Source organism: Phyllostomus hastatus, unplaced genomic scaffold (assembly GCF_019186645.2).
Source record: "Phyllostomus hastatus isolate PE091 unplaced genomic scaffold, TTU_PhHast_1.1 phas_scaffold_385, whole genome shotgun sequence".
In the NCBI taxonomy this organism is placed as follows: domain Eukaryota; kingdom Metazoa; phylum Chordata; class Mammalia; order Chiroptera; family Phyllostomidae; genus Phyllostomus; species Phyllostomus hastatus.
The window spans coordinates 9,550,674-9,575,189 of record NW_025334026.1 but is presented as its reverse complement, the minus strand read 5'-3'; the positions used below and the strand labels follow the sequence as shown (position 1 = coordinate 9,575,189).

Below are 24,516 nucleotides of genomic sequence, written 5' to 3'. Positions count from 1 at the left end.
TTCTTCTTTTAGTCCTTTGAAAAGAAATTAGATCACGGGTTCCCAAAAAGCAGCCCATGAGCTAAATGCTACCTCTGATTTTTTTTTTTTTTTTGGTGCAGTCTGATAGCTAAGAATGTTTATTTTTAAAGGGTTGTAAAAAATTAGAAAACGATAGAGGAATATGAATCAGAGACTCTGGCTTTCAAAGACTAAATTATTTACTGTCTGATTTGGTCTAAAGTAAAAATAATGACTGCATTGTGGAGTTTGTGACAACTCAAAGCATAATTTTAATAATAACACAAAAGACAGGAGGGAAGAAATGGCAATATACTGTTATAAGTTTCTTACACTATATTTGAAGTAATATAATAAAAATTTTAAAATAGGCTATGATACTTTAAAGGTGTATGTTATGAACCGTAGAGTAGCTACTGGAGAAAAATGAAGCAAAAATGTAGAAGCAACAACATGGAATCATAAAACATGCTCAACTAAAACAAAAGAAGCCAAAGGTAAAGAACAAAAACAAAAATAGAACAAAAAAAAAACAACCCAGATGGGGCAAGTTTGTTAAAAATATAACAATAGATATGTACCCTTCCTTAGCAAAAATTACATTAAATATAAATAGTCCATTTAAAAATAGTTTATAAAATTGTATAGAAAACAAAACCCAATTATCTTTTGTCTACAAGAAAATCATTTTAAATATGAAGACATAACTATTTTAAAACTTAATGGATTGAACCCAATATATCATTCAAAGTCCACACAAAAGAGAGGTGGTTATATTTAATATCAGAGAAAATATACATCAGAACAAGCAGTGTTACCAGAACTACATAATGATAAAGAAATGCAGAATTCATCAATAAAGCTAAAGTCATATGCACTTAGTAATATTGCCTAAGAATACCTAAAGCAAAAACTAAGATAACTGCAAGGAGAATTAGACAAATCCACCAATTTAGTTGGAGATTTCAATACTCTTTTCTCAGTAATTGATAGTACTGGTAATCATAATGTAGGAAAGACATACACGACTTAAATAACACTTTCAACAACATTGACTTGAATTCTCCCCTCAGAAAAGAATACGTTTTTTCTTTTTTGTAATATTTTTATTATGCTATTACAGCTGTCCCAATTTTTCCCCTTTGCCCCCCCACCACCCAAAACCACCCATTCCCTCCAGTAATCCGCCCACCCCCCACTTAGTTCATGTCCATGGATCATGCATATAAGTTCTCTCTGGCTACTCCTTTTCCTATACTGTTCTTAACATCCCTCTGTTTATTCTATACCTACCAGTTTGTACTTCTTAATCCCTGCACCTTTTCCTGTAATCTCTCCCTTCCCCTTTCAACTGATATACCTGCAAATGATCTCCATATCTGTGATTCTGTCTGTTCTGTTTGCTTAGTTTGGTTTTTAGATTCAATTGTTGATAGTTGTGAATTTGTTACCACTTTAATGTTCATAGTTTTGAACTTTTCTGAAAGAAGTCCCTTGAACATTTCATATAATAATTGCTTGGTGATGATGAGCTCCTTTAGCTTTACCTTATCTGGGAAGCACTTTATCTTCCCTTCAGTTCTAAATGCTAGCTTTGCTGGATAGGGTAATCTAGGTTGTAGGTCCTTGCTTTTTATCACTTTGAATACTTCTTGCCAGTCCCTTCTTGCCTGCAAAATTTCTTTTGAGAAACCAGCTGACAGTCTTATGGGAATTTCTTTATAGGTAACCCTTTGCTTTTCTTGCTGCTTTTAAGATTCTCTCTGTATTTTTAACCATTGGCACTTTAATTATGTTGTGTCCTGGTGTAATCCTCTTTGGGTCCATCTTGTTTGGGTTTCTCTGCGCTTCCCCTAATCTCCCTAATATCCCTCCTGTGCTTCTCTGTCCAGACTTAGTATTTCCTTCACCAGATTAGGGATGTTTTCTTTCATTATTTTTTCAAATAAGTATTCAGTTTCGTGCTCCTTCTCTTCTCCTTCTGGCACCCTATGATTTGAATGTTGGTATGTTTGAAGTTGTCCCAGAGGCTCCTTAGCCTATCCTTGTATTTTTGGATTCTTTTCTCTTCTTGCTGTTCTGATTGGTTGTTTTCAGCTTCCTTATATTCCAAGTCATTGATCTGATTCTCGACTTCATCTACTCTACTGTTGGTTCCCTGTAGTTTTCTTTATTTCACTTAGTATAACCTTCATTTCTTCCTTTATTTTTTTGTCATACTCAGGGAGTTCTCTGAGCATACTGATCACCAGTGTTTTGAATTGATAGGTTGGCTAACTCCAGTTCTTTTTCTGGAGTTTTGTTCTGTTCTTTAATTTGGGCCGTATTTCTTTGCCTCCTCTATTTGGCAGCTCCCCTGTGTTTGTTTCTATGTATTCAGTAGAGCTGCTTTGACATCCTGTCTTAGTGACATGGCCTGTTGTTGAAAAGTACATCAGTATATTAGATGGGGTGGAGCCTTACATAATCACTAGGATAGGGCAACCTTTGTGAACCAAGTTGATGGAGTCTCCGATATGGTGTCACTGCTCTGTAGCTGTGTGTGGGTATGGGCTCAGAAAGGAGACAGTGCCACTTCCTAGCCTCTGGAGTTTTATCCAGAAGCACACTGTCCCTTGTCACTCAGTCTGATGCCAAACACTTCAGTTTTTCCCTGTATGCCACTGGAACCCTACAGCCGCCTCCCTAGTGCTGAAGCCCAGAGGGAGCAAGTCTGCATATGTCCTAAGTTTGTTGTGGGTCCATTAAGAGGATACTCCCAAGAATCCTGTAGTTTATTTTGCCGCCCCAACCCCCACTGATTTTTACAGCCAGAAGTTATGGGGACTTATCTTCTTGGCAGTGGAACCTCAGGCTGGGTGGTCTGGTGTGGGACTGGGAACCCTTGCACGTGAGATATCCCTCCTGATTTTTATCTACCACACGTGGGTGTGAAACCACCCATTCCAAGTCTCCAGATCTCTGCACCTCATATCTGTCTGGGCGAATGTGACTTCTTCAAATCCTTTGCTGTTGGACTTCCATACAGCTCAATTTTCTGATGATTCTGGGTGATATTTGTTTTGTAGTCTAGTTGTAATTTTTGCTGTTGTTATGCAAGGAGGCAAGCCATGTTTATCTATGCCTCCATCTTGACCAGAAGTCCCTAGAGTATTTTTTCAAATGCACATGGAATGTTCATTAAAATAAACCACACTTTGAGGTATAAAATAAATCTCAGTAACAATAAAGGTATTTACATAATGTGAATTATGTTCCCCTACCAAAGCCGATTTAAACTAGAACTCAGTAATAGAATGATACCTAGAATAACCCCCAAATATTTGGAAGTTACATGACATACTTCTAAGTAACTTATAGATCAAAGGAGAACTAAAAGATCTGAATTGATTTTACTTTTTAAATTGTTATTTTTTTAGGCATTTGAAAGTATGCAGAAATATAGTGTGTGCCACATACATATATGTAATTAATGATAATTATATTCACTTGAGATGTAGTAGTGTAGTACACAAAATATTTTAAGTGCAGTTGGCTTAAGTAGCACCTAGCCTGTCATATGACTTGTTTGTGGAATGTAATTTCTTAAAATAAAGTTAAATACCTGAAACTGCACAAGTGATCACGCTTAAAAAAATAACACTTGAAGCCTTCAGAAATATTAGTAAAAATGTCACAGTTGCTGTGAATCTACTTTTAGCTTTATACTGCAGTGGCACTATTAGACATTTTGTGACTGAACTTGTTGGGTTTGAAGTGTGAATTGGTGCTTCAGCAGTATGACCCATCAGTCTGTCAAGAAGCATTTACTGTGCATTGGCTGAGCAGGGGGCCCTTCCTCATTGTGTTTGTATGCACTCCCAGTATTTCTGGCTCCCTGAATAGGAGTCATTAAGACTTAGATGTCATCAATGGACACAACCCAGTAAACTTCTGAAAATCAAAGGTCAAAACTTCTACTCTGCTTTTAAAAAAGCAGAATTTGGGCATGTATTTTGAAAGACCAGAATATAATAGAATAGCGAAAAGATAATGAATTCTCAATATGTGTCTAAATCTGGCTCTGGAAAAATCCTTGGAGTACTTAGAAATTTTTATTATGTTTAATGTGACAGATATAACTCTTTAATAATGAATAATAAAAAAGGTCTTTGTGGGCTGGTGAATGAGTGAACCTTAAATTTTACTCTTGGAAATATATTTTTTTGAATCAGCAGTTGTTGAGGTCATCATGTTTTCTCCCTAAGTATTAGACTATCATTTTTCATCATTAACTTTATTGTGAATTTACCCCAAATAAATGGTGTTGTCTTTTAGAAAAGAATATTTTTGTTTTCATGTTCCTAATTGACTTTACTATAATTGCTCCCCTTCTTAGGTGAATTATGAACAATTCCTCAAATTAAGGGTAAGAATAATTGAATTTGTAATTTACAGCTCTTCTAAGCTGATGGAGATTTCAAAAGAGTGTTACACTCATAATCCCAGTAGAAGAGTCTTGTTGAAACGCGTGTAGATGCTCTTGGCAGATTTAGGTTAATGACATGAGGAGGATGTAAAACTGAGGCCCAGGACTTAGGATTTGTTTTGATAAGTTATTGTGCATAGCAAACATAAGCCAGCCTATTTGTAAATTTTCTTCAAATAAAATAGTTTTTTTTTTTTTAATTTAAGGAAAAGAGATCATTTCTGGATCAAGTACTTCAAGTGAGTTATTTTGGAGAACTGTTACAAAGCTTATAACAAACGACTGTTAATCCTTCCTGAAAACAATTATATTGCCACTGTCCTACCACCCAAAGTCTTATTCCTTTTGTCCATAGGAAGACTTTACAGTCGTGAATTTAATGTTTTGATTTTAATTTTTAAAATTACGAGTACTATATGGTTTTAGAATGCAGAGGATTATGTGAGACATGTTTAGTGTAAGTCTGAAGTAATTTATGATGCTTAGGATTCACTTAAATATCTATTATTTTAACATATATAAATACTTTTTACAGTAATGTTAAAGAATATGATTTTGCATTTGATTATAATACTTGCTAATTATTTTCCCATTGTATTACTAGTTAAATGGGGGTTGGCATGTCACAGGTAGTAATGTCATATGTATGGGTTTCTTACAAAATTTTATTTGCTGCTTAATTTTCTAACATTGTCTCATTTCCTAAGTAGTCTCAAGAATCAAATATAGTTGCAGTAATATTTGTTGAAAATTAGAAACTTTAAAACCCTTCTTTTTGCTGAGATTCAGAAGAGGAGAGGGGATTCCAAAGAACAAACCTTCTTGTTTAAAGTTTTTTTTCCCTTTACCATCTCTGAAAAGGCAGTTTTATAATTAAATATTAATTTTAATATATCATTTCCATGTCCTTTTTTTTTTTTGGTAGTACTGGTGCATGCACAGGGCATCACAGATCACAGAATTGTGTGTTCAGAGGTCTTTTTATTTGAGCTCTGATTTACTAGGGACAAGTTATTTTTATAACATTACTTATTTAATTTCCTCACTTGTACATTGAATAGATTGAAAGGGTTATAGAGAAATTAAAATAGTGATCTGAATTCTATTTGGTTGTGTTAAATTCACCAAATGATAGATGGAAATTTCAGCCTTGTAGGGTCCACTGCCAGGTACAACAGTTATCTGCACTCGTAGAAATTCATTAATTACACTGAATGGCTACACTCATTGAAAGAGATAACTGAGCTTGTCTCAGATTTGAGGTTTTCTTTAAAATAGAAAGTCAGTACATCATTATTCTCTGTCAGATTCCATGCCATTGTTCCCAAGCTCACAGGAACTGATGTCAGAGATTTCTGGCATGTGGGGACAAGGGAAGGATCACAATAGAAGTGAATTCTTTCCCCTTTTCCCTGACTGTGTTTTGACCACCTGTCTTTACCCTTGGCAGCTCTATTCTGAGAGGAATATGAGGAACAGCACTGAAGATGGGACCACCGCTGCTGGATTGTTGCCATTAAGCAGCTTTCATGGCTTTTGTGGGAGCCTCCTTTTCATTAGTATTTGCAACATGTTCACCAGCAAAATGATTAAGTTAGGCAGAGACATCACATCACTTACATTTCATAGCTCAGTGCAATTTTCATAAACTGCGAGGCAACATCCAAAAAAACATGACTCAGAATTAGAGTTTCAGAAGATTATTATATAGACATTATTTCCCTCAGGTCACGGGCTTTAGTCAAATTTGGAGGAGAATGAAATTGCCAACAGTGAAAAGCAGACAGAAAGGTATGAGTTCATGAGCAGAGAAATAACATTTTCATTTGTTCCTTCCCCATGGGAAAGATTCAGCATTCCGGTAAATGGAGACAGTTATAAGAAATGAATTTTTGTCAGCAGGGATGTGATTTTAAGGCTCACTTATCCATTGGCAATCTAGATTTCTAACCCCAGGAATCTAGGAAATTGCTACAGAATGTAGTCTTTATTATAAACAAGTTTTTTTTTTTCCTGGTAGTTTTGCCCCCTTCATTTCTTGCTCAGAGATTTTAAGACAGACTACATTTTTTTTTTTTTTACCTTTTGGGAGTCAGATGACTACAAAATTTCCCCATCTGCCATGAGTTTCTCCTCACTGCTGTTGCTATGTGATGGAAACTTTTTTTTTGTACCAAGCTTCCCTACTCTCCCCTTGCCTCTCCTAACTTCCTCTGTCAGCATGCACAATGCAAAGGTATTGCAAGTGACAAGGATTACTAGTGCTGAATCCTGGGACTCTGCCTCTGTTCCCAGCATCTGCAGGGTGTCTTGTGATGCTGCTGCTTCTCTGTTCTCAGATTTTTTTGTCTGTGGACCTGAGAGAGTAAAGCAGGAAATACGGCTTTCCAGGTAGCTCTCATTTTACCCAGGTATAACGAGCAAGGATTTGCAAGATTTCTGTAGGGTAATCCCAGACAACCTTCTTCATAATTAAAGAATGTTCTTTCATGGGAAATTTCACTTTCCTACTCAGTTTCATCTGATGCTTCTCAGCCCATTACTCATTCAAACTCTATGCAGAGGTTCTCCTGCTAGGTGTAGTACATCCTTAAAAGCAGAAGATATTTCATATACCCTAAACCTTTCATTTCTAGAGATGCAGAGAGGTTCTGTAACATTAATCTCACCTTTATATTTTCAATTTTTAATAACTTGAAAATACATATATCTAATGTCTTCCCACCTCTGCATTTTTGCATATTTTAATATCTCTCTCAACACCATAAACTATTTTCCTGGCTGCATTTTTATTAGGAAATGTTATTGCCTGCCAGAGTTGACCGAAAGCAAATCACATTTGCTTTCATTATTATTATGTCTACAATATAATCATTGTGAGTATAGTTGATTAATAAATGAGAATTGATGACTTTAACTTAGTTCATTGGATTTGGACCATGAAATTGATCACAATTTATAAACTTTCCCCCCCAAACCTCCAAAGCTTCTAGAAGGAAATGGGACGTTAGGATGAGAAGGAATGTCTAGTTTACACACCCAGTGACATATTTTGATTTCCTCATGTGTGTTGTGGTGAAGGATTCCTTGAACTGGCCAGAGTGTTGGCATTTTTTCTTATTCTGTGGAGTCCAAGCAGTTTCTGAAAATTGCTCATTGGCCATGGCCTCAGAGTCTCACTGTCCACCATCTGGAGCCAGGGATAGGATGTCTTAGATCTACATTCTTGACACTTGCTCAAGAGCAGCTAACTCTAGAGAAATTGTTCAACATTCTGGTGTTGAGTTTTGGTTTCTTCTTTTGTGAACTGGCAATGATTTTGCCTGTCCACACCACTATTACTATTATTCTCAGCAATGCTTATGTGAAGGAAATGTTATTACAGAATTTGAACTCCTACAGATAGTTGACCCATCTTGCTTTCCCATACCTTTTCATAATACTTATCTTCTTGATTAAGAAGATAACCCAGTAAAACTGTTAAATGGAATGAAGTGGTATTCATTTAAATTTGAATCATTCTTCAAAACACATATTGTTTCAATGTATTTGTACTTGAATGTCTTTCTATAGTGTATTCAGTGTATTTTTGCCTTAAAGAGCATGGTCTAGCAACTACAAATAAATCTCTCTCTGATGATGGATCGTCTTGCATAGCCTTGGGGCCTTGAATTGGAGTGCAGTTCTTTCTGTACCAAGAAGTGGATATAAAAGGAGAGTCTTATGGGAAGTTGGCTGGATTTGCTCTGTTCTCAAATCATACCTTGGAGTTGCTTTTTAATAAGTAAATTATTTATATGAACTGTTCTCTCAGTGTTTTACCTATTTTTTTTCTTAAAATGAAATAAAAAGTACATTAATCACACTTGAAAAAAAGAAAAGTATAATACCAATGCAAAACACATTATTATATCAGGGTATTCACAGGACTCATGAAATGCTTAGATGATCTGACCTGATTAAATGCTTTGCCTATAGTTTTCCAAAATTTCAAAGAAGGTATTTCCTCTGTCAAGTTTCCAAATTTTACATATAATAATAATTATGATCCAAGGTAACAGTTATTGAGCTTTAACTGTGTGCCAGGCACTGTTCTAAGCATGTTTCAGGTAATAACTCAATTATTTCTCAGAACCACTTCTTCAAGGAGGTACTATTGCTATCTCCATTTATCTAGTAAGGAACCTGAGACTTAGAAGGTTTCAGAAAGTTAAGGTCATATAGCTAGTAGCTGGCTAAGCCAGGATTTGAATAGCCTGATAGAAGAACTCGTGTGCATAACCACTGCACCATGATGCCTCCAAGGTGTCAGGGTGTAGAAGAGTACATCCAAACTTGCTGACTTTTGCTATGGGCTTTTCATGGTGTTTGCTTAAATACTGTTTATATTGTGTAGTTTCAAAACAATTCTGTCTGGCAGATTTTATTATCAATACTTTATAAATGAAGAAATTGAGACTCAAAAAAGGTGAAGCTTTTAACCAAGGTGTGAGGCTGCTGGTAACTGAGGGAGCAGAGATTTGATACCTTATAACACAAATTCAGGTTCTTGCCTGGGATATCATTTAAAAAATGAACTTTCTCTCTTAGGTCATTTTCATCATGTTTAAGGGATGTAAGTTTCCTGTATACCAACCCCCCTCCAGCAAGGATTTGGGGGGGGGGGGTTGTTGTTTTTGAGTTAAATCTATGTGTATTACATTGGAATGATCTCATCTTTCTCTGTTCACGGACTTCAAGTCATTGTTGATGTATACTGATTCCTCTTCCTGTTAGTGGTTTGTGTTTGATTGTTTCATCATTACAGTTAACATCATTTTGTTATTGGTCATTTTTGCAAAATACACTTTTCCTTTGAGTTTTGGATCCCTAGTGTTATGTCTGTTAGCCCCTTGAAGTGTGAGTGTCCCTGTGGTGCCATTAGCTGCTTGTACAATGTCCCAAGAACATTTTAAGAGAAATCTGAATGGCAGCACCACTTGGATAACAATTAAAAATAAATCTCTTTTTGACTGAGCCCTCTTTAAGCCTGCCAAGACACAGAGGGTTGGTTGTCTCAGTTTCATTTGCCATTACTGACATCATGTAGAACTTCCCGTGTAATTAAAGAGGTATTTTAATGGAAAGTTGGGGTTTTTTTCCTGTTGCAATATGAGAATAGCCCATTTTCACCTAGTTACACATTACTAAAGATCTAGAATGGACTTCGAGCAGGTCCTGCAAAGCCCTGGTGAATCTTCTGTTGTATGACAAAGTTGGGGATGTCTTTTGGAAATCCTGAGCAGCAAGTGGTCAACCGCTGAACAGCCCCCTGTGATTCACAGGCAAGTCATGCTTCATGTTGTTTATGACTGTGTTTCAATGGGCTCGGCCTCCTGCCACCTCATTTTCCTGTCTTGTCCTCTCTTCTGTTTACCATGGCTCTACCTTTGGCTCAGCTGGACACCATGGGCTTCACCTGAGTCATTTGAAATGCAAGCCCATCACAGGAGGAATCCCATCCCCCCTTGGCAGTGTATGGCTCAGTGAGAATCAGAACTAAACTCTGAGTGGTTGTCCCCAGCCACACCTTTACAAGTGCAGAAAATGCATGCGTGTGTGAGTGTGCATGTATTTCACATTCTCATGGATATGTCTTTGAGTCCAAATAAACCTCTGTCTTCCTTTTCCATTTTAGAAGTTAATGATGCAGGCCCTCAAGAATGAGTTTTAGTTACACCAGGGCAAGAAATGGGGTTGTTCAGGAACAACTGTGATTATCCAGAAATGTTACTTGGTGCTTTTCTCTTCATGTATTTTTAACACCTGCCCATCATCACTTTCTTGGGCGCCTTCAGTAGTGTCACTTGCTACTTGGCAGACTAGAGAGACTCTCAAACCCATTTCTTACTTCCTGTGTCCATGTGGATTATTATTTTTTAATATATTTTATTGATATGCTATTACATTGTCTCATTTTCCTCCTTTTATTCCCCTTAACCCTGTACGCCCTCCCACCCGTATTCCACCCCACTTAATTCATGTTCATGGTTCATACATGTAAGTTCTTTGACTTCTCCATTTCCCATACTATTCTTAACCTCCCCCTCTCTGTTTTGTACCTACCTATTTTTATCACATGGTGATTTGGCAGACATTCTCTGAAAATCTGCTCACCTTTTCACAGCTCTGCTAAAGAATGATGAACTGGACCTACATACTCAACTTGTAAAGTGAGATTTCCCCATAAAAAGGAGTGGGAGGCAGAAACCTAAGAATAAAGGCTCCTTCTTTTTATAAATGTGGTCACTAAACTTACCATACATTTTCTAACCTAGAAGGAATTATAGGACTCTTGAGACCAACTTTTCCTAGCTTGTCACCAGCCTTAGTATAACCTTCATTGCAAATGCTGGGATCAATTCTTTGGTTGTGCAAAGAGAGTGTTTCACGGTGGTATTTTATCTCCTCAGACTCTTTCAGATCCAGCTGGGATACTCAACATAATCTTTTTTTACATAACTCCTGTGAGGTAATTTTGTAGCTTGGGTAGTGGTCAAAGAAGTTCTAATGCCAGAACATAAGATGCTGTTAACAGAAAAGGATAGGGGTCATCATTCTGAAAACTACCTCACAAAGGAGACTTTCTTTGCTACTCCTGGTACATGTGGTAAGCATAGAAATAGTTTATTGTGAAAGTCGTTAAGTCACAGGTCTTTCTAAGGCATAATTGTGCCCTCCAGGGAAACCAAAATAAATACCAGCCTAATAAACTTCAGATTTTAAAAAATAAGTTATCCAATTGCATTTCTGTAAGAAGAAAGATATAAGAGTTTGGTGTTCTCTTATTCTGTCTTGATTCACTTCCCATGCTGTCCTGTCCAGTTCAGTTTTAAAATGGAAGAAAATACATACTTTATCATTTGAAAAAGAATGATAGTACAAAATTCAGTCTTTCAGAAGGGAGTAAATTTTAATGCCAACTTTGGAATTTTCTTAACACACACACACACACACACTTTCCCCCCTGGAGGTTAATAAATATGTCCTTGTATTTCTTGCCCAGGAAAACTTGAATTTAGTCTTCCATTCTTTTGTTTTTGTCTTTGGTCATGGTCCACCTGGTCCTCCTGCTAGCTCTCCCTGCCCTTTCCTTTGCCTTGTGTCAAGTCCCGTGGTCCCTCCTCATCTCCAGTTCTCTCACCAGCCCTTGGCTTCCTGCCTCCCTGTGCAGTCTAACCAAGTGTATGAACTGCAGCCTACATTTTCTGCCAGCCCTTTAGCTGCACATGCCTGTCGCTCTCCAGGCCTAGGGTATGTCAGTGGTCTGACTTCTCCCCATTTTTCACTGCCCTTTCTCAGTCTACTTCACTGATGATTGTCTTGTCATCCATATCCTTCAATATGGCTAGTCCCCTAAGATTCCCCTGACTGTTGTTATTTTTGCTTTATCCTTATTTTATTAAATAAAGGCAGGAAAAATAATACAATGAACATCCATGTACCCATCACCAGCTTGAAAAGTAAGACATTTCAGTATAGTTGAAGCTCCCATTACAAATCTGATCAAATACTCCTCTCAGAATTCTGAATTTGTTACTTACATTATGAATTTTTATATATATTCTACATACAGAAATCAGCAAATATTATTTAGTATGCTTATATTTTGAAAACTTCCATCTTACTATCTATAAATGTATGGACTTTAGCAACTTTTTCAGTTGCTCTATTTTGTTCTTCCACTGCTGTGTTTTATGCTAGATTAAGACTGTGCCACAATTCATCTATTCTATTTATGAATATTTAAATTATTTTCAGTTATTTGCTACTACAAATAATGCTGCTGTGAACATTCTTGTACAAATCTTCTTGACCACATACATGTCCATTTGTTATTTCACCAAATTGTATTGAGTACTTACCAGCACTTGGCATGACTGATGTATGACTGCCGAACCAGGTTCTTATCTTCCAACTATGTGCTCTAGAGAGGACTTGAAAGGAAATTTGGTCATAGGAGTCCTCTCACCAGTCTTAACAACACTCATCTCACCTCTCCTTGGTCATCTTTCACAGGTCTATTAAAGTTAACTTCTTAAACACAGTCCTAACCTTTGCTGTTATGCTCACAAACATCCCATGGCTTCCTGTTACTTATGTGATGAAGCTAATACTCCTTAGCTTGCTGTTCCTGAACCATCCTAGCCTGGCCTTATTTTCATTCTTGTAGTGTTTACATCTGAATCCTTATGCCCCAGTGTCATTTCTCTTCCATGCCTCCTGGTGATGTTTCTTTATCCTTAGCTGTCTTTCCTGTTTTAAATTTTATTCAGGATGTTGAAATTCTACTCAGTTTTCAGGATCCTGATGAAACACTTTCTTATGTATGTACCAGTACATCTGATTCTAACATATTACAGCTAGTTAGGTATACATTTGCTTAACTGACTATGAGCAGGGACCACATGGTAAATGACTCAAACACAGTAGGACATCCTTAATTAAAATAATAACCATGTTAAATTGAATAGATATTTGATTCTCAGCCTTGCTGTTGAAATGCTTGAGTACTGTTAATGGGAGGAGGAAATAGATAGTCAGAAAATGTTTTAATTCTCTATTGCAATTTTCAAACATTTCTGGCTTCCAGTAAGTGTATGTAGCTTACTAACCAGACAGCCATCCTTATTGGGATGCTTTTCCAGTTCAAGGTGAGGCAGGTTGAGGATAAAACAGACTTGGGTAAAAGAAGTCCTTCATTAAAAAAAAAAAAAAGACCATATTCTCACCTCAGCAGCATTGACCTAAAGCGTATTTGAAGCAGCCCCATTCCAGTCTCTTGACTACGTCCTTCCAGCCTTTTGAGTGAGCTAGCACAGGTTGATGACCTGTCACCAACTATGCCCTTCAAATTAGCTCCTGCTCCCAGGGTAGAAGGCAGATTGTGGCAGCTTGTGAATAAGGAAAGCCTGAGTCCACTGTGTCCGCATTTCCATTTTGAAGGAAATGGGAGAGATGAGGCCAGTGGTTTGATAAATTATATCAAAAATAGTCCCTTCATGCTAATGGGGTGTGAAGAAGCTGATGTACTGGAGATGATCTATAATATTTCATATTTCTCTGAGGAGAAAAATGATAAACTTGATGATGTGTGATTTATTCGTGTTTCTCCAGATGAAGAAAAAAATCCTAAAGTCAACTGCCTGTTTCTCACTCCCAGAAGCTGGCTTGTGGATTTTACACTGGGATCGGAGGCTGGGCTTGTTTAGAGAAATTCCTAGAGAGACTTTGACAAATCACCAGACCTTTGGCAGTTGGCTGGAAGAGGGTAATTAGGCCAGCATTGCCTCTGTTTTGTCATCACAATTTTAGGGCTCTATGCCACTGGATGACAGATGTGTCAGTTATTACATTTCTTATCTGGGACTTCTCTTGCTGTCCCCTTCCCTTGTGGTTTTGGCCTTTAGTCCTTCCCTGCAGCTCAGCCCTGGACAGCATAACTTCTGCAATCAAACTGTTCCTTGGAAGCCATGCTGAGAGGGACATGGTTTTCAGGCCTGCTGTGTGTAGACTCTAACCACAGGGGATCTGGCTAATTCCCTTTCTTCTTCCTTCTGTCTGTCATCCTTTGGGTCAAGTGCTGCTCAGAGCCAGAAGCTCCACCTGCTTCTTTAATAACTGAAAATGGCACCCCTGGCCTGGGTCATTTCACTCTAAATAGCCCCCTGGAGGAAGTTGGAAACAGAGGTTGTCTTAAGCAACTTGATTTAGCAGGTAAATGTGCTTTCTCTTTTTTCCATCCTGTTTTTTTTTGGTACCCCTTCCATTACTGACCATTACTCATAATAGGACTTCTCTTTACAGCTTTCCTGGGCTGGAGCCCTTCTTCTCATCATAGGTCACCTGCCCTAATTTCCCAAGAATGCGATTAATATATTTGCGAATTGTATTTTGTGATTATGATAGTGGATACTGAAAGTTTAAGACTGACCTTTATAAAATGAACTGTTTCCATTTTAATAAAACTTCTGGAGACTCTGTATTAAGCCCCCAACCAAAGGATAACTTTCATGAATGTATAGAGGTTTTGTGAGAAAAGAAGGCTTTCCAGAGAGTCTCAGTTCATGCTTTGTAAAGTGACCATTTTCTCCAAGTGCACAGAGTCAGCCAAATGGATGTTCCCCTGAGATTATGGCTGCCCATCTGCCCAGATCTTTTTTCTGGTCTCAAACTATGCATTCATTTCTTTCAAGTCTGCTATAAATCTTTTTACAGGTACCACAGTGGTGGTTTCAGGAAAAAAGATTTCATTGTGTAAGTAGGTTCCAGGTTCTCCTAGTGATTTAGAAATTTTAAAGACATCTTAGAGTGTGATTTGTGACAGTAATGGGATTTAGGACATACTACCCCAAAATATGGTTCCTTGGCATATTGAGTATTTCAAGATGAAGGAATTTGAGAATGGCAGGTACAGGAAAGACTTTCTGACCTTCCCCTAAAACAGGTTGTAAAACCCTCCTGTGAGCAATGCCCTCCCTATATCCAGAGGAAAGGAGCGTCATTATCTCTGAAGATGGAGGAATTCAAAAAGGAATCTGAATGAAGAGGCCTTGCTACATTTCCCCCACTTTACCACACTTAGCTCAAACCTTTTGTCCTACAGCATTTTTCCAGGACTTTCCACTCTTCATCAAACCAAGCATTAAAAAAATGCCTAGGTTTAACCACCTGTTTGGGTCTTTATTTCCTTATGAAGGTTTTTGCGTTGTATAAAACTTTAAAATTATATAGATTTGTATGCATATCCCTTTTTAATGGTTTTTGTTACAGGGGTCTCAGCAGAGAATGTATAAGGGTAAAAGGGAAAGATAATTTTCCTCCCTTATACTTCTAACAATCTTAAAGAGACAGTAAAATGCTGGTCACTTCACTTGCTCCAGAGGGCTGGGACAAGTGACAAAAGCCTGCAGAAGGCAAGAATCCTTACCAGCTCAGTTTCCTAAATCTATCTGTGGTGCTCTGTCAAGAGAGGAAAGTAAACATTTCTCCTAGTCCCATCCTTTCTAAATTCAGATTATCAGGAGAAAAACCTTTGTAATAAATACACTTATAAGCTTTTTTCTTGTTAATCTACCTCTTGTTACAGGGGCTCCAGCTGAGAATTTAGAAGGAAAATAGGAAAAGAGATTTTTTCCAGCCCTGCAGCAGTCTATTAATTCCCTTTCATTGGGACTGTTGAGAGTGCCTTCCCCTTATGTATTTCCTGTCTGCTTCAAGTGAGATCCACCGTACTGTGGCAGCCTCCTTTCTTAATGATTCCTGTGGAGTAGAATCAGAACATTGTGGTGAAGAGTGTGATCAGATAAGATAATATTAGACATTTAGGAGGAATAATGCTCAAAACAAATCAGGTCCAAAAGTTCTGTCTTACAAACTTTCTTTTTTTAAAAAGAGGTGTATGTGTAGAAATAAACTAGTTTTGTTTTTTTAAACTAAAGGTTCACTCTCATTTAATCTGGATACCTAGTTTGGGGTATTAGATTTTATTCACATAATTTAACCACTTTATGCCTTAATTTCCTCACCAGGAATGATGGTATGGTGGCAGTAATGAAAATGTAAGTACTGTTTTTGTACCAACTGCCAATTAACTTATATTGTATTTAGCTTACTACTGTAGGAGTAATACTGTAAAAGTCTTCAATTTGGTGAATCATTTTCTCATTTGCTTTCTTTGTGGGAGCCATCTTTGTGTTTATTTATACTCAAGCCATTCTTAGGACTTTACATGGCAAGAAAAATCCCATAGAACAATGTTCTAGAGTCATTATCTGCTCCTACTACAACCTACAGACTTGCACAGCTGGAAAAACCCTCACAAGTATGCATGAAGCACTCTCACTAATTAACCATGGAATAAGGGAGTTTTCCTTTAACTGTTCTCTGGCCAGATTAGTTTAGGGCCAAAGAAAGCTTCACAGACACTCCTATAATTTTGTTATATTATTTAGTTACAGCTGAAAGAACTGAAATTTAAAGGAGGAAGCAGAAGTATCTATTCCAGTTTGGCCAGTGAGGGTCAGTTTTTGAGAGAAATTCCTAAGAGTAAGGTTTTCTTTAAGAAGAGTCAGCATGTCTTGGCTGGCGTGGCTCAGTGGATCGAGCACAGGCGTTCCCCAGTTGGAGGTGTGTGAGAGGCTACCAACAGATGTTTCTCTCACACATTGATGTTTCTCGCCCTCTCTTTCTCCTTCACTTCCCCTCTCTCAAAAAATAAATAAATAAAATCTTATCATTTTGTCCCATTACTTCAGTATAATGGTGATTTGTCAATTCTTCAATCGACAACTCATCTTATTTTTTTTACTTTGTTCTTTTGCTGGAGAGCATATTCAAATAGGTGCAATTACCATGCCTGACCTCAAGAAGAAAACCAACTGGTTATATGCCAATAAAAAGGTGAGTAGCCACAGAACACAGAAAGTAATTCCCAGACTATCCACAGAGAAGACAAGCACCAAGGCTGGAGGGAAAGCCTTGGTGCAGAAGCTAGGGAAGGCTTCCCAGGAGTTCCATCTCCTGGACATAAGAATTTCTTGAGATGACCCTACAGTTCTTCTGGGATTAAAATGTTACCTCTTTTTGCCTCTGTGTCTTTGCTGGTTGTGTGCCTCTCCCACTGTGGTATAATCTAGTTGTCATTCTTGTTAGTATTCCCAAGTTTTAGGACCACACTTGACCTCATTTATGGTCAATATATACTTTTTAAATGAAGTAATGAAGCAAAAACTCTTCAATATAACCCTCTTCTTCTCGACTAGACAGGTTTTTGACTGTTGCAGGGTTTGAAGCTTCTTCAACCCTGCGTTTTTTGGTCAAAAGGATGTCTGAAACCAAAGAAGAAAAAAATCCCTTGTATTGATCTGTGGCTACAGATCAGAAGCTTTCAGAAGTTAGAAATGTGCCTCTGAGGAAAGCAATCCCAGGGAAGGTCCTGTTCTTACAATATTAAATTCTATTTTGTGACTGAGCTAGAGGCTTATACAGATTTCTTTGGGTGTTTCCTTTCTTTCAAGCTACATTTTGGCATAAGCTGTACATACCCCAGAACTGTTCATCCTTATTATAATTTATAGATGAAAGTGAGATAAATGTGCCTGCCATCAAATGTGACTGCTAGATGCTTTTGAAATACAGTTTAGTACCTCATATAGTTATTTATGCATGTCTGTCTCCTCCATTAGATTTTAAACTTCTTGAAGTAATGTTTTATTTACTTATTTTTATTCCCATGGCTTAGCAAAGGATGGCACAAAGGAGACCCTTCCAGAATTGATACTTACTAGTGTTCTGTGGCAATTCATTTCAATACCCATGGCATTGTTCTTATCCACCAGAGACAGCAAATAATTTGAGATATAAACAATAAAGGTTTTGGTTTAGGCCTAGATGACATTAAACTACTTTTTTTTTTACCTTAATCATGAAATTAATGCATTTTCGAGGTCTTTTCTTGTGGGTGAGGCCACCATTTCACTATTTATGATGGCAGATGGATATGTATCACATTCATCTGAAGGTTGAACAAATTATTTCATTGTAGCTTGTAAAGAAAGAGCTAAAGTGAGGCCATGTTATATGCTATTTAGTTTGAAAAATCAGTCAATCATGAAGCCATTACTTTTCTTTCTACTTTTGGAGATCATGTGCTTTTCAGAAGCATTAATAACCTAGACTCGGGCCTATATTGTTATAATTTAGACCTTCAAATCTTTCCATATATGCAAACAAAGAATAAGAATTGATCAATATATAATAAGAGTTTTAAATTATTCTTGAAATATGTCATCACTGGTGGCATGGTAGTGCTTTGCCCTGCAGGCCATTGGGATTGGTATGAGAATGAGAGATCTAGACTTAGAGTTTATTGCAGAAAAACTGTTGTATTAAATATTGAAATTTTACATTAAAAAATATATGTTGCCTTAAGAAATATCTAAATCTGTAGAGAATTTTTGTAAGAGTTTATTTGAGCCGAACTGATAGCATATGCCAGGGAGCAAGATCTCAAATGCTCCACCGAATATCAGTTTTGCAGTTTCTTTTATGCACTTCAAATTAAGGAGAGAACATAAGGAAGATTACCCGAAGGTGGGAGAAAGCAAGGCCAGGACTAGATTACAGAATAGTTAATATTATTTACTGTCTTAGAAGGAGGGATCTGAAAGAGGCATTTCAAAGATGTGTTATCCCAGACATAGAATGAATGGACAGGGCTTGTTTAAGGCAAAGATATGGCTTTTACCTAAAAATTTATGTGTCTGGGGCATGACTTACCACCATGACTTTCCCAGTTAGAAATTTATGATTTATTACAGCACGACTTTTCTGTCCCCACATATATGTTGTTTTGGAAAATGAGGATTTCCAAAAGAAATATGGTCCACTTTGAAGGAGATAATTACAGGAAATATTTCCGTATGGATTGGTTCTACCTCTCAGAATGAAATTTTAGCATTTATGGTGGCAAGAGGTAATTTCTTAGTTGCTTGGGCCTTACCAGAGTTGAAGTACATTATCAATACAGCTATATACAATGAGTTTGCATTTTATGGAAATTTTGGGATGATGTCTAAGAAATCTGATGTTGTCTTTATGTTTGAAAGCCAAGAAAAACTACACCAATCTGTTTGTAGGAATCTGTTTTCTACAATTTTCCCTTAGAAGCCATACAGGAAGCATTCATCACTGGCTGATGATTGAGCCTGAAGACCAACTGTTGTTTGCCTGTTTATTGACCTAAGTGAGAAACTTAAGGAGGGTTTAATTAGGTCTCTTTTCTGCTTAAGATGAAGTCTTTAGCCCTGGCCGGGTTACTCAGTTGGTTTGAGCATCATTATCCAGTACACCAAAAAGGTTGCAGATTTGATTCATGGTCAGGGCACATAGCTAGGTTGTGGGTTCAATCTCTGGTCAGGGTGTGTACAGGAGGCAAATGATCGATGTTTCTCTCTCTTTTGTCTCTCCCTCCCTCCTTCTCTTTAAAATCAACAAATATATTCTTAGGTGAAGATTAAAAAATGAGGTATTTATACCCTTGTCAAATTGTTTTTGTGTGTGAGTAGTGTGTTACTTGTCAATATATTTTGATTTTTTGTTTATATTTGTTGATTGAAACAAGCAACAAACAAACCACTCTTGAAACAAGACATATAATTTGCCCAGCTATTACAAAGACAGATGTAATGATAATGATTTTTGACACTTTTGGCACATTTAAAATGCATAATTGTAATACAGCAATTTTATGAGGTAGGTACTTTTATTGTCCCTGTTTTTCAGATAAGGAAACTGAAGCACCAGAGGTTAAATAACATGGTAAAAGTCTTATAGTTAACTCAGGTATTCTGGTTCTGTAATCCATGTTCTTCACCACCTTTCTATATACTGACCTTGCAGGTCTTGATTGTGACCTGACAATAAATTTAACGGAGGAGTAGGAGATTAGTAAGGAAGCTATACCAAAGAATTTTAAAGATTATATGAACATGGGCTCACTTCAGTAGAACATATGCTAACATTAGAATGATACAAAAAAAGATTAGCACAGCCCCTGCACAAGAATGACACACAAATTCATGAAGAAGTCCACATTTAAAAGAAAAATATGGACTTGAGAATATAACTTGTGACAGTGAAGAGTTTCCACTCCACTTTTATTCATAACATTCTAATTTTACATGATTGCCATATAAGCAAGGGTAGTGTTTATGTAGTGTTTAGGATAAGTTTATAGTTTAAGAATAGTTATAGTTTCAAGTTTAAGAATAGTGTTTAAAGTGTTTCTGGTGGTGTTCAAGCTAAGTTTAAGAAAATGACCACCTTATCCTTGACTAAGATATCTTAGTTCATATGGATATATGGAAATAAATTAAGATAATTAACCATTAAATTATATTTGATGGCTTCTGTTTGAGATGTTTGCATAAATATTTTTCCCTTGTCTGTCAGGTGCATATAGACTAGATTATGCTTAAATATTCATCTGGCCAAGGCTTTCCTCTTTGATTAAGAGGCCATCTGGTGAAAAATTAGACTGCAATAAAGCAGTCATTCAGCCTCGATTTTCCATGGGGGAAGCTTTGTCACAGCTACTACTAATTCTTACATTAAAAGCATCTGAACTTATTCAAGTTAAAAGATTCTAAGACTGCATACATTTCAAAGGACTGTTCTGTTGATATCAGATACCTAAGAATCGACATGCGTAGGAATAAGACTAAGAGGAAGAATATAGATTATCAGACATGCTCAACTGGACTTGTTTTGGAATAAGAGCAAAAATAAAGGGAAATTGCTAGTGTTTGTGTCAAGTGGCTAAAAGATAGTTTTGTCATTGATGGCAAACAGCACTCTTGGGCAATCATTACTCCTCCCAGAATGACTTGACTCTTTCTCTACTAAAGAGAAGGGTCTGAAGCCTTGAGCATGTAATAAATCACCTGATAAAATCCAGGTTTTTGATAAACAGGTCATATTAACTCTTCGCCCCAAAATTAGTCATAAATCTCACATTTACTTCCTTATCTTGTTGCATTCATTAATATTGGTTATACACTGACAACTGTTGAGTGCCATTATGTACCAGGGACTTGCTAAGTATTTCTATGTAGACATACACACTTTTTATTGAGGCTAGGGTTACGATTCCACAGTTGCTGCTAGAGTAAGGGCCAGCCTTCAAAGGCCAAGTTGCTTTGTTGTTATGTTTTGTTTCGAGAATTTTTATGAGTTTATTTGAGACAAACTGATGGCAATTACCAGGAAGCAACAGGTTGAGAAAATGCTCCAGAAAATGGCATTTGTACAGCTTATTTTATACATTGAATGAAAGGAAGAGGCCAAGTGGGGTTTACATGAAATCCTTTGGTGGTAGGTTAAGGGTGTGGAGGAGAATCTCTGGGAGTTGATAAAAAAAATGAAATGGAGAGACACATACTTCTTTTACCTTGGTGGGTACAGGACAGTTAACATTCACAGCACATATAGATGGTATATGGGCAACAAGATAACAATGAAGTCTAGTGCTCTAGTGCCCACTGTTGTGACTTTGAGAGGGAAAGAAAAATCAGTTAACATTCAAAGGTATGTTATCTTAGATGCACAAAGACAATAGACAGGCCCACTTGAAGTAAAGATTAACCTTTGTGAATGAAGCTACAGGCCTAAGGGAAGGCCAGGTGTTTTAGAGAAGGTCTTCCAGGAGAGAAAGGAGGGCAGCTGCTCTGAAAAGGACCAGAAGGCTGCAGAGGTGGGCAGGGCTTTGAGGTTGGGGAGAGTGGAAAAAGGAAGACAAGTTATGCCTGGTGTGGGAATAATCATTTAGAAAGAGATTTAGGAAAACGTATTCTGAGGGACAAGAGGAGGAGAGATAATCTCCATCAGTAGAGTGGAAATTAGTTGGGTTACATGTGATTCTGTCTGAAATAAGAAGCCCATCAGGTGTGAACTTGAGAAAAAGAACTGTAGGATTTGGTGATTACACCAGAAGTTTGAAAAATGAAAGGACTGAGCCCTATATTTTCTTCAGAACTTTCTTAAGAACTTTGTATGGGGTTGACTCTCAGCATCCTTTAAATATGAGCCATGTGCCCTGTTGGGGAATTCCACCATTTCCTAGCCTGTGAACATAAATGGGTGTTCTGTTCTCTTTTATTGTCTAGCTATTTGTCTAAACGTCTAGGTATGTATTTTTTCTATATCTCTCGAAAAGAAAAGACACCTAAGTGAAACTTCATGTAAGCCAAAGATTTCCAAAAATTATAAGAATTATAGCAAGAACTGCCCGGATTGCTCAGCTCTAGTGATTACCCAGCGTAACCTGATGAAAGGACTGTGAGTCCTATGTTCTGAAGATGGTGTCAGTGCTGCAACTGGAGAGCTGACTGCACAGGTCCACCCTCATTCCTCAGGAGAGTGTGCCTGTAAGTGCCCCTACCAATTTTAACTAGATGATAATGAAGCAAAATGATGTCAATAAAAAACCAAAGAGGGACATCCTATGGCCAAAATTTAATTTATATGGGACTTGAGAAAGAAGACAGGAAATGCCAGAGGGGGAAAGCTGGGGCTATAGTATTTTGCTTTATGTAAGCCAGGTTCCCTACCATGACACTGAATTTTTGGCCAGGCAATATTTGATTACTGGTTTCCTCAAGAAGGAAAGATTCTTAGGTACATAAGGCTTGGAGCCAGATTAATACCATTTGGGGGGTAATCATCCCATCTGTGTAAAAAGGTTATTTTGCCTTCTTGAGCCTCAGTTTCTATGTCTGTAAAATAGGTATAAACATAGCTGTGAGCTATTAAATGAGATGATATATGCAAATTCCCTGACACTTAACAGTTGCTGGTTTTCTGTCTTGAGCACCCTCAGAGATTATTTATTTCTTGATACTGAGGGAGGGAGGAGAAATTATGACATACAGATCACCTGAGCTCTCAACTTTTTTGGAGGCGTTGACCGCCTAGCCACATTGAGTTTGCTGTTATCTATTTTTTATCGATCTAGTGAAGCCACATTCTATAGACCAGTGTGTATCAGCCTGAAGGGGTTATTTGTTCCTGGTGCAGTGCTCATTGTGGTTTGGAGTGGAGCATGTTAAGGATGAATAATAGCTGAATGGCTGATATGTGATTAATATCTTCAAATTGTTTACGTGATGATATCTAGATTGCTTCTGAGCACCAGAGACTACAGAACAACGTGTTTGTTATGTACCTAACAAAATCACAATTAGAAGGAACATTGCTCAGTAGCTTGCCACCCTGTTTGTTATCATTTCCTTTTACACTTTCTGGCATACCTGAGACTTCAGCCAAAGATATGGTAATACCTGTTGATGGTATTTAATCAGAGTAAAACCTTTGCTAGGTAGTGCTTCTTAGATTTTATTTTGCTAAAATGGATGTTTGAATGAAATAAGAAATACTATACATTAAAGGGTAAATGGAGTACTTTTGTTTTCTTTTAAATATGAGAATTAGTATTAGAACTCTCCCTTTCTTGCCAATTGGCTCATCTCAACTCCTAGCAGCTGTTGGAAATTTCTTAATTGTTTTTTGCTTACTCAGCTATCATTTCACAAATTTCTGCACTGCTACATTTTTTTTTGCAGGATCAAATTCTGACTGAGGAGCTGTTCATCTCACAGGCTGGGCTGGAATGAGTTCTAGTTGCTCTATTTCAATAACAAGATTAGCTGTCATTAGTATATTATCATGAGGTAATACTTCCCTAAATCTCCTTGGAGTGGATTATTGTAGAAATGGGCGTTTGGTGGCCAATGTGTTACTCTTCTTTTTTACTGATATTGTTGGAATTCTATTTAACCTAACATAGTCTTTTTTATGCTTATAAAGCAATAGGAGTTTACTGTAAGATTTACAGTGTACATGCTCTTGTGTAATCCCACCGCTTATAATTTTGTCCAGAATGAAGAAAATGAACATTTCGACCATAAGATTTTCTTTTTTTATTAATAAGTTTTAATATTATTGAAAAGTACAAGTAACATATTTCTATTTGTTTATCAGGAATTTTATTATTTTGTCTTTTTCTTTTTTAATGATATTTTATTGATTATACTATTAAAGTTTTCCCAATTTCCCCTCCTTATCCCCCTTCCACCCTATACCCTCCAGCCCTCCAGCATCCCCCCTTTAGTTCATGTCCAAGACTTGTACATATAAGTTCTTTGAGTTCTCTATTTCCTATACCATTTTTTACCTCTCCCCATCTATTTTATGCCTACCAATTATGCTTCTTCTTCCCTGTACCTTTTCCCTCCATTCCTCCTCTCGCCCTCCCCACTGAAAACCCTTCATGTGATGTCCATTTTTCTGATTCTGTTCCTGTTCTAGTCGTTTGCTTAGTTTTTGTTTTCATAGTTTTTCTTTCTTTTATTTTTTTAGGTTCATTTGTTGATACTTGTGAGTTTGTTGTCATTTTACTGCTCATATTTTTTTTTATCTTCCTTTTCTTAGGTAAATCCCTTTAACATTTC

At 37.1% G+C, this 24,516-nt stretch overlaps 1 protein-coding gene and 1 non-coding gene across 4 annotated transcripts in view; both read left to right on the top strand.

Annotated features, from left to right (window-relative positions):
• The window catches only part of AUTS2 (activator of transcription and developmental regulator AUTS2), a 1,150,881-nt gene that overhangs the window by 583,862 nt on the left and 542,503 nt on the right, over nt 1–24,516 (top strand). The gene's annotated exons all lie outside the window — the stretch shown is intronic.
• On the top strand, nt 20,003–20,108 carry LOC123806531. Its single transcript, XR_006783500.1, has one exon. It is a non-coding gene; the product is annotated as a U6 spliceosomal RNA (small nuclear RNA).